Here is a 13,085-nt window from a genome sequence, read left to right on the forward strand (position 1 = left end):
GATCCACTTTAAAATAAGGAAAAATGTAAATCATTATGCCTGTGTTTAATGCAATTATCACAGATAAATGCAGTTAGTCTTATAATACAAAAGGATAACATCTATTTGAGAGCTCAAATTGTGTCACAAAGTTTTCCTTAGCTTCATACACAATAATTATTTATTCCTTGTAATACTAGTGAGTTACTAGGATGTTTCTAATGTTAATATAAGGAAACTAAAGGAAAGGGAAGTTAAGTTAGTTGCAAAAGACCCCACAAAAGAAATCCCATTGAAGCCACGTTGTATGGTACTTACCCAACATTGAAAGACTGAGGAATGGGGAAGTGTTAGTAGGACTTAAGATAAAATACTATGTTATTAAACAGGGTCAATATTTGTAGATGTCATTAGGGCTGCAATTCACATTTCTCTGCCCACTTCCCATCTCAGGCTCTGGAGCAAAGGACGGACCCATGCAGGCCCAGGGCAAATAGGGTCCTTAACTCACATAGCAAGGTGTTCATTCTACTCTTTCTGAGTAGGTGCTTTGTTCTTCCTGTTCCTGCTCTTCTGCCTCCTGGAAGCACCTCTGGTCCCTAAATAAACTACTTGCATCAAAAGCCTTGTTATTTTGGTGAATCCTGAGCTAAGTCATAAGTTTATGAAAGAGCTAAGGTCTGTGCACATCATTCAGTGATCTTCCTATGTAGTCAGGGCTAATCCCTACTTCTGATTTCATCAGATAAGAAACTCTACTTTTTCTCATCTTACAGAGATTGCCAAACGCAGCTCTAGGGACCAGCCACATTAGAATCATTTTGGATGGTTACCAAGAATATAGATTTTTCAGGAGGAAAAAGTTTTAGTTGCTCACCATCAGGTATTAGCTGTGGGCTTTCCAGAGATGCCTTTTATGAGGTTGGAGGCTTTCTTGCACCCTCGTTTGTCTTGTGTTTCTATCATAATAAGATGTTGAATTTTGTCAAAAGCTTTTTTTTTTTTTTTTGGCACCAATTGAGATGATCACCAATTGAGATCATCAATTGAGATGATGTTCTTTATTCTTTTATGCAATATATTACCTAAACTGATTCTTTGATGTTAAACCACCTTGCATTCCTAGGATAAATCCCAGTTAGTCATAATGTGTCTTACTTTTTATATGTTGCTGGATGTGGCATTTATTATGTTGTTAAAGATTTTCTGTCTATATTCATATGAGATACTGGTCTGTAGTTTCTCTTGTGTTGTTTATACATGGCGGTTTTTGTTCCTTTTCTTCACTTATTTATTTGGCTTATCTGCTTGTTAGTTGGTTTATTACTTGTTAGTTCATTAGCAGGATTGTGCAGTGGTTTTTATTTCCACCCTAGTACATAACATCTGTTGCTGTTCCCCAGAAGGCCCAGCCCTGCACATAGGCGCGATCACCTTGGCATAGTAGTGTTTTTGCTTTCTCTTTGACTCTCTTTTCCTTAATTTCTCTGTTAACTTGGCTGCCTCTGACGCGATCACACCAGTTGTTAGCTTCCACTAAGTGTTGGCTGGTTGCCCTATTGTTTGAAGCGATGTCCTGGAACATAAATCTCTCGGCGGTCTGATCCAATTTAATTCAAATTTCTTAGCAGTGGTAGTTTTTGCCAGTTTTTGGAGATTGTTCCTATTCCAGGATGACTTTTCTTGCTTGTCTCCTGGATTTCTCTGGTAACTACTGCCTGACTATGGTTTGGCTTGTTGCTTTTGTAGAGCTACCAGCATCCTCTTAATTGCTTTCCTCTCTGCTGTTCTCAACACCGCCCTTAGATAGGAGCGTCCCCGTGTACTTTTCCAAATTAAGTTGGCTCCCTTAGGGAGAGCTTCAGGCACCTGGGATCTCATGGCCTGCCCCCCACCTCGGGCAGGCCTCTGAGTCCCGGCTCCATGGCATAGTGACAGTAGCCCACTTCTGAATGATGCCTGTCTTCCGAGCAGAGTTCTGAGCAGGGGACCGGCCTCTGTTCATCTCGGCTTGTCTGCACTGGTGTGGAGCTTCTACCCCATGAGCAGAATGTGGAGGGGGTGGTGGGGTCACGGTTCTCACACTGCTGCTCCTGGAAGAGAGCTTCTGCTTTCAGGGGGGTGAAGGAGGCCTCTCTTAGCCAGTCTGAGGAGAGGGAACCTTGTGTTCTGAGCTCACTGGTCCGGAGTAGAGCTTCTGTCCTGCTGAGCTGAAGGGCAGAGGGGGGTAGGTCAGGGTTCAAACGCTTCATTCTCTCACTGCTTTTACTGAGATTTAGTAGATTTGAATACATGCTTCTCCATTTGCTGAATGCCCTTAATTCAAAAGGACATTTTTTTCCCTATAATTTTCACTGATTATGGTTGTTTCACTAGAAAGATGGTCAGTGGGAGTCCTTGTGTCATCTTTTGGAAGATGAGGGCCTCATTTTCTTTTCATTTTACGTAAAGTTTTGTTTGTTTGTTTCTGGCTTTCCCCTTGGGTGATTTCTTGTATACTGTCCCCCAAGACTTCTGTTTTGCCTATAAGGTAGAGCATGGGAAATTTTATCAGAATTCACTCTATTTTTATCAAAAACAAAGATAAATATGCATTTGTATTAAAATTTTTCAGTTGAACATTGATCCTCACAGATTAATCATTTGCTGAAACACACAAAGACTGAAGATACAGTCATTTGTAATTTTGCTGAACTTCACATTTGAATCTCAAAGACTTGGAAGTTAGTGCTCAGGAATGGCTAAGTTTCTGAGAAAACAGTCACCTAACATTTTCGTTAGGAGCTTTGTTGTACTCTAGTTATCCACTTTCCTAAGATGACTTAAATGAAATACACAAAAACTTTATTTCTCTGTAAAATGTGGTCCTCATTTGAGAAAAAACTTGGTCATTTAAAGTATTATAATGTACTAGTCAAAGCATCATTATCATAAATTTTAAGACAAAGTCTAGATCCTATAAAATATTTGTTATTCTAGAATTTGGCCTGTCAGAGATATCGGGGCAAGTTAATTTTGACGTAGCTGGCTGTTTATTTTCTAGAGGACAGGATTCCTGAAAGCAGGAACACTTTGTGAATCTCTCTGAATCTCCTATGCCAGAGTTCTGACCTAATGTAAATTTTCATTAAGCAAATATGAGAGTGACTTTATATCAAGGTTTAGTTGGTGCAGTACCAATAGGACAAACATAATGTAATCTTCCAGTAGCAATTTTTTTTTCAAATTTCAAACCCATGAATTTCACAGATGACTAAATTCATATTTGCTTCTTCTTAGAAGATCTCTCTTCCAAGAGCAAAAAGACGAACTTAGTTTCTTTTCCCATTCCAAAAATTATCTCACAAAAACATATACACATTATGGCCTGAAGAAAATGAATAGTAATTGTACGTTTAATCAGTAATCTTTTTGACTTTTTTTTTTTTTAAGATTTATTTATTCTAGAGAGAGAGCCATGTGGAAAGGGGCAGAGGTAAGAGGGAAAGTGAAATTAGGAGACTCCCTACTGAGCCCCAGGCAGGGCTCAATGTCACCACCTATGAGACCACCACCTGAGCAGAAACCAAGAGTCCTATGTTTAACCATCTGAGCCACCAGGCACCCCATCTTCCTTACTTTTTTAGGAGTGGAAAGCAAATGCTCTTGATTAGAACTTTACTGAACTTGGGACTCCTGGGTGGCTCAGCTGTTGAGCACCTGCCTTTGGCTCAGGTGGTGATCCCAGGATCCGGGATTGACTCCCACATCAGGCTCCTGCGAAGAGCCTCCTTCTCCCTCTGCCTATGTCTCTGCCTCTCTCTTTCTCTGTGTCTCTCATGAATAAATAAATAAATCTTTAAAAAAGAACTTCACTGAACTTTAATTTTCACAAACAGGATGCCACCCTGAGTTTGTTTCATACTTCAAAGTCTCAAAAAAAAAAAAAAAATGGAGCTATATATGTTATATAGCCTGGATAATTTAATAAGATTGATATTTTAAATATCTATGAATTTAGGAATGAAAATAGATGGATATATGAATATAGATACAGATAAATATAGAAATAGATAATCCTATATCTTGAGTTTCTAGCTCTATAAATAACCTCAAAATGGAGTAGAAAATGTGATGAAATTGCCTATATTTCTTCCTAAATGACTTTCGGTCATTAGTTCATCATTTATTTGTGACACAGTAGGGTTTTATTTTATAGTTAACATTTGCGCCATTGCTAAGATCCAATTTCCTGTGTATGCAAAGGGTATCCTAATAAAAACCATCTTGTGTTGTTTAAAAAAAAAAATTATATGAAGTGAGTGCTCAGGTGCGCTGGGACCAGACAGCTGCTCTGGAATCCCTGCTAGATTCCCTCTGCGTGTCAGGGAGCCGTGGCCATGGCCACCTACAAACTGGCACTGATCTCAGGGCGAGAGTGCTTGGAACCTGGAGCACTGCTTCAGGGGCTGGTAGGACGTGACCTGAGCCAAGCTGGCACAAGAAGGAAAAGCACGATGGCCAGGCACTGTGCTGGCTCGGAGTTTGACACTTGCTTTACCTCAGTGCAGAAGAGAGCAATTCAGACAGTGCTGACCTCCACTGACCAAACGTGGCTACCAGTAGTGAGGACTTGGCACTCCAGTGAGTGACACTATGGGGTTCTGACTGGCCTCAATAAAGCAGAGACTACTGCCAAGCAGGGCGAGACCCAGAAAAGAACTGGAGATGCTCTTATGATGCCCTACCACCTCTGATGGAGCCTGGCCATCCCTTCTACAGCAACATTAGCGAGAATCACAGGTGTGCAGAGCTCATTGAATAGCCCCTACCCTCCTGTGAGAGTCTAAAGTACACAGTTGCCAGAACTCTGCCCTTTTAGAAAGAAGAAATACCCCCAGATCAAAGAGGGGAAATGGGTACAGATTGTAGCCCATGGCAACAACCTTCTGGACATTGTCAAGCATCTGGAGGGTCTTTCCAAAGAAGCTATCATTGAGCTGAACCTGCCAACTAGTATTCCCGTGTCTATGAATTAGACAAGAACTTTAAGCCCATCAAGACCAGGCAGTTCCTGGGGGATGGAGAGAACATGGGTAAAGCCATGGAAGCTGTGGCTGCCCAGAGCAAGGCCAAAAAGTGAAGGCAAGCAGGCAGCTGCTTTCCCAAGAACATCTTCCCTGTCCATCCCATTCTTCTGCACTTCTGGCACATGTCACCCTGACCACATCTGTAGACATCTTAAGTTTTAGCTGCAAATGGCGACCAATGCCCCTAATTGGTTAGGTATTTTGTTTCTTGCATCCCCTCCTTTCACATAATCTAGTCAGAATGGCACTTCTGGGGCATGGGTCCTTAGTTCAAGCTGAGGGAAGGCTCTTATTCAAGAATAGAGAGTTAGTAACTCTGGAGTTTTTGCTACCACTTTTTTATTTAGAACCTGATTGAGTTGGGGAGAGGAAAGACACAGGCTCGGTGTGGCCAATAAGAAGCAGATTGGGGGCAGCCCAGGTGGCTCAGCGGTTTAGGCCGCCTTCAGCCTGGGGTGTGATCCTGGAGACCCAGGATCGAGTCCCACGTCAGGCTCCCTGCATGGAGCCTGCTTCTCCCTCTGCCTGTGTCTCTGCCTCTCTCTCTCTCTGTCTGTGTGTCTCTCGTGAATAAATAAATAAAATCTTTAAAAAAAAAAAAAGAAGAAGAAGAAGCAGATTGGTAGGCTTGTGTGCGGCAGCCTTGAGACCTGCCATTAGAGTCTGGCAGTAGACCCGGAGTCTCTCCTTACCTTCAGCCGACTGAAGTCCCAGGTGGGGCGGGATAAGGGGAAGGTAGCATTTATGAGGTCTGGGTTTTGAGTCGGCATCTGTCCTCTCCCAGGACAGACTTCCCGGCTTCCACCTGAATTTGTTCTCTCTCCTCGGTGGTGAAGAGAACCTGCAAGAGCTGTTGGTGGTCATCCCAAGTAGGCTGGTGGGTAAAGAGAACAGGATCTAAAAGCCCGATTAGATCTCTGGGATTATCAGAGAACTTTGTATTTTGGGTTTTCCAATTATATAAATCACTGGTGGAGAACGGCCAACATAACATTAGCTGTTTGCCAGTCTCGTCGGGGGGCCTCCTGGTGCGGAGAGGAAGGGCGGTGGAGTCAGCTGGGGCCGACCGGTGGGTCTGACCGCGTGTCCCCGCTGCTGGCCTGCACACAGGGATGCCCTGGTCAGGGAGGGGGCGCCCCTTCTGCAGCCCCCGTGCCCCAATGGAGGGGCGGAACGGGGAGGGGGTGCCCGGTAGGGCGGCTGGAGAATCAGGCCCTCCGGGGAGGAATCCTGGAAGACCAGATAAAGGGGCACCTGGGGCGTAGAGTCGGTCTCCTTCTCGGCTTTCCCCAGGGCTAGAATCTCGGTGGGTCCTGCTTTGGGGCGTAAAAATGGTTTTAGCCAAGGAGGGGGATTCTCTGTCATATCCTGCCAGATCAGGATGTAGGGAACCTGGTCAGGGTGGCTGTTCGGTTTGTCCCTGAAGACCACGGCCTTAACCTGTAAGATAGTAGGTAGGTGGAAAGTTCCTTCCTGGGGCCATCCCACGTCAAGGGTTGGCCATTCTGAGATGCAATAAATTTGGAATTTCTCTCTCCCTATGTCTGTGCTCGGAATACGAGCTCCGTCCCTAACATCCGAGAGGTGGGAGAGCCTAAGAGACAGGGCAGTGGTTTCTGTCTCCCCCGTTGTGTCCCCAACACACCAAGACACAGACAGTAAAGACGATTAACAAGGACCCAACAACACAGACAAAGGCACAAACAGTTAACAAGGACACAGTAACACAACGAACCTGCCACCGCAGAGACCAAACAGAAAGTAACCCAAAGGGCTGGAAGTCGGCCCCCCTTAGAGATGAGGACCCCGTCCCCCTTACAGATGAGGACCCCCGTCCCCCTTACAGATGAAGACCCCCGTCCCCCTTACAGATGAGGACCCCCGTCCCCTTTACAGATGAGGACCCCATCGTCCTTACAGATGAGGACCCCCGTCCCCTTACAGATGAGGACCCCCGTCCCCCTTACAGATGAGGACCCCATCATCCTTACAGATGAGGACCCCCGTCTCCCTTACAGATGAGGACCCCCGTCCCCTTTACAGATGAGGACCCCATCGTCCTTACAGATGAGGACCCCCGTCCCCTTACAGATGAGGACCCCCGTCCCCCTTACAGATGAGGACCCCATCATCCTTACAGATGAGGACCCCCGTCCCCCTTACAGATGAGGACCCCCGTCCCCTTACAGATGAGGACCCCCGTCCCCCCTACAGATGAGGACCCCGTCCTCCAGGCGGGGTCAAGGGACATCTCCTCAAGGCCCCGTCGCTGCCCCCCACCGCGTCCCCCTAAGCCAGTGCTGACCCGATACAGATCGGAATTCCTACAGGTAAAAGTACAGTTTAGAGCTCTCAGAGAATTTGTGTGCAAAAGGTGGAAAAGTTGAGTGCACCCACCACGGGTGAAACCCTCCAGATGGGGTCCTGTAGGTCCCTCTGATCCCGGAGGAGCCCCTAAATGTTGTGCCCAAGATTCCGAATCCGAGAAACCACCAAGAATCCGAGAAACCACCAAGAATCCGAGAAACCACCGAGGAGCCGACACTGATGCAGCCCACGAGGGCTTATTAGCAAGCTGGAGCTTGGGTCCAAGTGCACCAGGTACAGCGGAGCACGGACTTGGACCCCGAGGTGGGTTTTAGCTTAGTTATAAGGGCTGGTCTCGGGGACCTCCAGAGGGGCTGGAGCAATTCCCCCAGTTCTGTTTACATTCTGATATGGGGCCTTCAAGGGCACTGAGCTCTGTTCTCATTCCAATAGGGGCTCCCTGCCCTTGGGCTGGGCTCAGTTCTTATGCTCATGTGGGGCTTTCTGGGACATTAACCTGTAAACTTTTGTTTTTTTGCTGTGACTGAAGTAATGTGAATTTCAGCTCTTCTTCCAGGGGCCTGGGAAGGCTGGACGAGTGCTAAGGCTGGACTCAAAGTGGAAGGGCCTTCATGTTCTCGGCCTCCACAATAGCAAAGTAGACACCAACAGAGACTTGGAAAAGCAGTTGTGTACTTAACTGTCCACTCTTGGCCCTGTCTCCTGACCCATAACTGATCAGTGACGGATGGTACACACGTGAACCCACCCACAGGGTATTTTTTCAATCCTTTAATCAAGAATGGACTCTTGAACAGGGCCAAAAAAATGCTCTTTTGGCATGAGGATTATCTGAGCTCACTTTTTTGAAAAATCTGCTGCTGCAGGAGAAGTTCTGAAAACCAGAGCATAGGTTTCGTTTTGTATGGAAATTTTACGTTTATATAGGAAATTTCCATTTATAAAAGCGTCTCACTTTTCTGTACCAAAGAGGAAGAGGACTGAACAACTCTCATGAATGGGAAATCAGACTTAAATTCGTAGAGCAAACTGTTGCCAGCTGAACCCAAGACTTGATCTTTCCTGCTAACCTGCTTGCACCCACCGACCTTTGTCCCACATTTTTCCTTATATTCTTCTTTCTACCTTATCTCTTCACTCAAGCAAAGGAGCCTACAGGCACAACATTCCATTATGGAAACCAAAACTACCCCTGAGGCAATAAGGACTACCCAGAGGAAGAGCTCTGTATCCCCTCCCCCACCACCGCCACCACTCAGACCACTTTGATCTTAATCTTTGACTCCTGTCTTTTCAGATGGACCATGGGCTGACCACTGGGATGACCCATAATTACCTTTACCTCATTATAATACCAAATTCTCTGTGCAAGGAGGATCATAAGCCTCATTTACATAACAGTGTGTGTGTAGGCATGTCTCCTTAGGGTGCATGGAGGCCTTATCCACACAGTGACAAAGCTTGACTATCTAAATACCAGCTCCTGGTGGAGACCTGGAGACTTACAGCAATGCCAAATTCCATCAGACGCCAACAAGTGTTTCCTGTTCCCCTCAAGCCAGTTCTCACGGGTGTCCCTGACCTTTGCCATTCTGGGCACAACCAGGAAGTCTGCTGATGAGCTGATGAGCGGCACCTTGGATATCAGACTCCCACAGAAGCACTGAGGATCACAAATTTCCCTTCCCCACATCTGGGGTGCAACAATGGGACTCCCCTCGCTCCGGGAGGATGGCCTGCTGGGATGAAGCAGTGCCTGTTTACAGAGGCCCAGAGGTGCTGGAAACCTGAGGGCAGATGGTACCTGAGGAGCAAAGTGCACATGTGCTACCTTCTCCAGCCTGTCAGCAAGGCAACTTGGCATCGGTCCCTGGGTCAGGCCATGTAACAGGAAGAGTCACAGAGGACAAATGGGGTTGTTGCAAACAGTCCATCCTCCTCCAAACAGTAGCTCATGCCTCTTGCCAGATCCGGTAAGTTTTCAGAGCAGATCTTGGGGGATCTTGGAAGCCATCCCAGGTCCAACTGTAGTCTCCGACCCCTGTGGGATGGAAGACACCCGGGAACTATGGTTGCCAGACAGGCCTTTAGTCCCATAAGGACAGCAAGGCCAAGTTATGAAGTAACTTGTTTGGGGAAGCAAATCTGTGCTCAGAGCCTGAGTTTGTCTTTACACTTTATTTACCCCAGATTTTCTGTGGGAATTTAATAACACACACAGAGTGATGTCTGTTAGTAAGCCAATAATAAATAACATATTCCAGATCAATGATAGATTGATCACACTGTTGTTGCAGGCAAGAGTTGACGAAAAGAATACAGTCCAAATTTAGCTAAGACGTACCTTTATACGAATTGGTCCTCGGGAGATTGGCTTAGCCACGCAGGCTGTGTCCAGCTCCTAGCACCAAAGTAAAAGGCCCCATAGCTAGAGCACGCTGCTAGGTAGCAAGGGCACTGGCTCCGACTAGGAGGATGATTTTCCTCGGGGGACCACACTGCACAGCTTTCAGCCTTCAGCCCTGCTGCTACGGGACTCACCTTTAGCACCGGGGGAGGGAGGCCAATTGCCCTCTCGGTCTTCGGAAAGCTATTTGCCATCAGCAAAGAGATGCCCTGGCCAGACCACTCTCAGATGGTTTTACAAACTCTTTGCCTTTATGAGTTAAAAGTCACCTTGCCGCAGTTGCCTGTTCATGTTTTTACTGATAAGTGCCAGCAGAGCCCCTCAGCACTTCAGCTACTGAGTTCTTAGCAGAACAGATAGGACACACAACACTTCATTATTATATCAGAACAACCCTTTTCTTTGTCTTTATCATAACCAAGTGGATTAAAACAACCTCACCTAAGTGATAAGGAAGTGGATTTGAAATCCTATCAGACCAATACATGATAGTAACCACCTCCACTCAAACTCTCCTATCAGTGTGGAAGTGTGAAGGGCCACTCCAGAGGGACTCCTGGGGAAACTTAGAGCAGTCCCAATACCTGCCGGTGGCTGCATAGTGGCAAACCATGAGTCCTTGAGCCACTGCGACAGAGCATTCAGGCACCCTGGATTGGTCCCAGGATCCGGAATTGATGGGGATCCACAAAGCTTCTGGTGGGGACTCCTGGGTGTGTCACAGCAAAGCCAAATTCCGCCCTGCTCCAAAACAGCCTTTGCTGTTTTCTTGAAGCTAGTTCTCATGAAAATCCTGCGGCCTTACCACGCTAGGCATGGCAAGGACGTTCACTGATGAGAAACACTAGGGGACATGATGCCCAGAAATGCACTGAGAATCCCCAGGCATAGGGCCACAAGGGGTCTGACTCAAATGATCTTCCCCCTCCATGTCAAGAGCATAGTATGGGCACCCCAAGCTCCAGGAAAATGACCTGCTGGCACCAGGGGGCTCCTGTTCACACAGACTTAAAGGTCCTAGACATCTGAGGGCAAGAGACAACCAGGAGCAAAGTGCAAATGTGTTAGCTGCTCTGACCCTGCAGGCAGGCATCCCTGGGACAGTCCATGGGTCAGGGCCCTGGTAGGATCAGTTAGGGCAACAGGTTGAAACTTGTTGGGAACACACGCCTGCCAGCTTCTTCCAGCTCCAAAACAGAATAGCCAATCTGCCTGACACCAAATTTTTTGGGAACTTAGAGCATACCTTGCTGGATCTTGGAAGCCATTTGGGGCCTGATCATTGCCAAGTGGGATGGGAATTATGATATTCAGACCAGCTTCTAGTCCCATAACTACCATCCAAACTTTATCATCAATGCAGCAATGTGGAGAAATGCTGCTCTAGCGAGATGGCTGAGGGGACTGGAGCAGGTCGTATTCAAGAGGTTATAAGGGCCTGATGCCTGTTGGCAGGCTCAGGGGGAAAACTGCCCTTGCATGAGCCACTGTGACTCAGCAGCTAAGTACCTTTGGATAGATCCCCAGGTCTGGGAATCATAATGATATACGAGGATTCCAGTGGGGATTTGGAAGATTTACTTCGATACCAACTCTAAAACAATTTCCTGCTCCCCTGAGGCCAGATGTCACAGGAACCTCTGAGCCTTGCCATCCAGGGTGGAATCAGAAGTTCTCTAATGAGAGCACCTGGGAGACATGACTCCCTCCCACAGAGGTGCGGAGTATCCCCCAGCCACAGGGCCACAAAGAGTCTCACTCAAAAGACCTTCCCCTCTCCATATCAGGGATGCAGTGTCAGGACCCCTATCCAGAGAGGTAGGGTGGGCTGGGGCTGGGCTGAGGTGGTGTTCACACAGGCCTAGAATTCCTGGAAACCAAAGGCAGGAGCTGCCAGGGAGCAAAGTACGCATGTGCCAACCACTCTGACCTGGCAGCTAGGCCTCTTGGAATTGGTTCCTGGGTCAGGGCCATGTAAGGATAGTCAGGACAATAGCTGGGCTCATGTGAGGTACACACAACGTGACCCTACAGAGTGAAAAAGATGTTTCTAAAATGATGAAATGGTTATCAGGTGATTAAGCTTATTCTCATTCAGTGAAACAAACTGATATGTTGTGTCTCCAGATTTGATGCAATTTGGGAGGACTACAAATCACTTTTGTAGTATTCCTACCAAAAATATTAATCTGAATCATTAATGAGTCCAGATTTTGGAATAACTTAAAAACCTTAACAATATGCCAATGCATAGATGCCACATGCACTGTTCCACTATCAGGATAGAAGAGGTGTTTGGAAGCAATGACCAGTTCAAATGTTGGCAATAAATAAATATTTCAAGTGGAAAAAATGTTTCAGTTGTGTATTCAACTTCCAAAACCAGAATTAAAATTAGGAAAGGGAAAGACACAAGGTCAGAAAGCTGAAAAATACAGCAAATTTTTGAAAACCTGTCTAGAGGATAACTATGGATATGGTTATCGATACACAGAATTGATTGAAATCAAATATACAGTACACTACCCAAGTCTCTGAGAGTTTTATTGCCTAAAGAATCCATGATCTGGGACTGAAAATGAATGTTACTATGTAAGAAATAAAAAAAACCATTGGACCATTGGTTCCTAGCCTTCTAGGGGCAAAAATAAGGCCTGGAAAGCTGCTTAGTTCCCACAGAGGAAGGATGTCCCAATGTCTATTTTAGATGTGGCCAAGGAGGATACAGGAAAAGAAAGAGTTTCCCATGGTGAGGCCGAGCCATGGAGATCAAGCCCCCCCAGGAAGAAAAACTAAAACTTGAACAAAGCACAAAACACCTCCTGGGTAGGGGCCTCCAAAATGTCTGTCTCAAGGAATATTATCGTTGGGCTGTCCCTTAGGAAGGGATGAGAAGATGTTGCCTTTGGGAAGGGCAGTGCGCTGGATATGTGGTGAGTACAGACTTGGTTGTAATTCGTGCTATCTGCTAAGCATTTTGGCTTTCAACCCTTAAGTAAAATTAAAGGATTGAATTTCCTTTTGGTTGGGCAGGGTCATGAGATTCATTCTATGGCCAAATGGTTGGAGGAGCATTGATGTGTGTCTGCCCGACCAGGACATTCAATTACTCTTGCAAGCTCCCTGGAACTTTGTTTTTCTTTTCTCAGATAATGGGCGACTGAACCCTGGATGTCTATAAGAAGTAAAAACTCCCCTTCATCCCATCCCCTGACCTCCAGATGTCTCCTCAGAATGGATATTCTACATAAGCAAGAAATAGACCTCTGTGTTTAAGCTACCAATATTAAGTATCTTTTAAC

The 13,085-nt window shown here is 46.1% G+C and overlaps 1 pseudogene; it reads left to right on the forward strand.

The window, feature by feature from the left end:
- The first annotated feature begins 4,358 nt into the window (after positions 1-4,358).
- On the forward strand, positions 4,359-5,101 carry LOC112931703 (phosphoglycerate mutase 1 pseudogene; annotated as a pseudogene).
- The last annotated feature ends 7,984 nt before the right edge of the window (positions 5,102-13,085 follow it).

The sequence above is a fragment of the Vulpes vulpes genome, chromosome 13 (assembly GCF_048418805.1).
Source record: "Vulpes vulpes isolate BD-2025 chromosome 13, VulVul3, whole genome shotgun sequence".
In the NCBI taxonomy this organism is placed as follows: Eukaryota; Metazoa; Chordata; class Mammalia; order Carnivora; family Canidae; genus Vulpes; species Vulpes vulpes.